At 29.5% G+C, this 2336-nt stretch overlaps 1 long non-coding RNA gene across 1 annotated transcript; it reads left to right on the forward strand.

The window, feature by feature from the left end:
- Positions 1-67: 67 nt before the first annotated feature.
- On the forward strand, positions 68-1364 carry LOC115875141. The gene is made up of 3 exons (XR_004048974.1): positions 68-135; positions 823-979; positions 1216-1364. It is a non-coding gene; the product is annotated as an uncharacterized LOC115875141 (long non-coding RNA).
- Positions 1365-2336: the final 972 nt, after the last annotated feature.

Here is a 2336-nt window from a genome sequence, read left to right on the forward strand (position 1 = left end):
CCCTAAAACAGGTGTCTTCCGGTCTTCCATCTTTCATCTTTTCTTTGTCTGTCTATTTATTTGCATTGCATTTGCCAGTCCGATAGAAAACTTACCAGTAGCATACCATTGAAATTTGGTCCCGGTGTTTTCAAGGTAGGTGTTAATATATAAGATATAAACAAAATTGCTACTTATATTTAATAAACAATGATAAATTTTAAATAATTTTCGTACTACTCAATTTAAAATTTATCAAAATAACTATGATATTCTGTGAGAAAAACGTGAAATAATCCCTTGTCGGTATAACCCCTTGTCTATTGTCTCCATAAATTGAATTTAAGATATTTATTTAATTTTTTATGCGAATTGTTCAGTATTGGCATTGTTGAGAATACGTTATATTTTTTGCTGTTTACAAAATTGTATATAGTTCTATTTTTAAATTTGGAGTCTCTCAATAGAATCAAAATGGGGCAAATAAAATTGAGGAGAAGTTTAGATTATAATTCTAGATATCTAGAGACACGTGGAGAAAATAGAAGAGGCAACGAAAATTTCAAGCATTTTTTAACAAAAAATCTTACTCATATTTAGTGATTCTTTAAAATAAACGTGAAAAACAAAGACCTAAACACGTGTTGACGACCTAATGTAGTACAAGTTTCTATGGCTAACTATTGTTTTTCAATTCAAAATTTAATACCATCGCAACTATTCAAAACTGAAAAAAAACGTTAAAACGGTCCGCATCGATGTTAAAACAATGAACACCGCTGGCGATAAAAAACATCGATCGACATTGCCCAACACTAGACTCTGATTGACGTTTTGTTTTAGATTTTGTCAAAAGTCAAAATTTGGTTGGTAATTTTCTGCTAAAGAAAACAACAAAAACGAGAATATTTAAACAACCAACACCGATGTAAATAGACGAAGATGCTAGAGGAAAATACATTTTTATATTTACACAAAATATAATAGTTTACAGTTTTGAGTAAGTGCTTGTTCGAATTAATCGAATTTTTGGTCTTGCTATGTTGATCACAATGTTGACAGTGTGTTAAATGTTAAAAGCTCCTTGTATTTATAGCATATTTTATGAGCTTTTTTTATTGTATTTTATTTATATTATAAGGCGGCATTAAACCGATAAAATGCAGAATTACATATTGTATGGATTATCCATTACATATTGTGTAGATGTTTATAACATAAATATTATTTTTACAGATCGTTATGGAGGATACTTTGAGTGCAGAATCAATTGAATCATTGCCGACAAGTGAGGAGTTTGAATTTCTGTCCGATAAACCGGGAGCTAGCAAGACGCCAACGTTATCTTTTGCCGGAGGCCTTAACGAATTAAGAGAAGCTTTAAGAGAGGTATAACATAAAGAGAATACAATAAAAGTTGGCATGCACGTCATAGACTTCGAAACTATTGCTAAATTAAATCTCGAATAAATAAAATTTTGTTTGAAACTTAAAAAAACAGCACACTGTCCCATCAAGTAAACAAATTAGCTGATAAAAAAGGCTTTATGTTGGTAGTCATGGCAAATACCGTCTGTTGTCATAAGAATCTTCTTTGCAAATCTGATATTGGTCATTTTTATCCGATATTGGATTTTGTTAATTTTTTCTAATCTGACTGTCAGTTTCAATTTTATTCTTTGACAAACTTGAAGTTAAATTTGCGTTTTATTTAGTTAAAACTTTGATCTTCGTTGCAATAAAACGCTGTAATTGCAATAAATACTCTGAATCAGTAATTTGTCTCATCTCTACTCAATTATTTTGAACAAGAGAGAGTACACAGCGAGCCCTTTTTAGCTGTTAAACTGCATAGAAAGGTAAAAATCGATATTGTTACTTAAGTTTTGCAGCTTTTACTGAAAATACTTAGATCTTTCAGCATGTTTTAGCTGTTCTCAATATCAGTTTAAGACTAGTAGTAGAATCTCACAAAAAGAGAGGACTAATGTTAATCAAACATTTTTTGGCTTTCATTCAGGAAACTTGCTAATAACTTATTAATTAGAATTTTGTTTGTGTAATAACCATAGACAAAGTAATAATTTAGATATAAAAAAATTGTATATACATATTATATTGTGTCTAAAATTGATTTGAAATGTCTGAAACATTACGAATTTTATTTAACCCTTGTCAAAAGTCGAAGTAAAAATAGTAACTGTACAACATTAGGACGTGCATTCACATATTTTAATGATGTGCACGACAACTGTTAGTGATTTTCATATATATTTTTATTTGTATTGATAATCTATGAAATAATACAATAACCGACACAAAAAACGAACACCATAAAATTCTCCTGTATTTTAAAA

Source organism: Sitophilus oryzae, unplaced genomic scaffold, assembly GCF_002938485.1.
Source record: "Sitophilus oryzae breed Bouriz unplaced genomic scaffold, Soryzae_2.0 scaffold_1344_pilon_pilon, whole genome shotgun sequence".
Lineage (NCBI taxonomy): Eukaryota > Metazoa > Arthropoda > Insecta > Coleoptera > Curculionidae > Sitophilus > Sitophilus oryzae.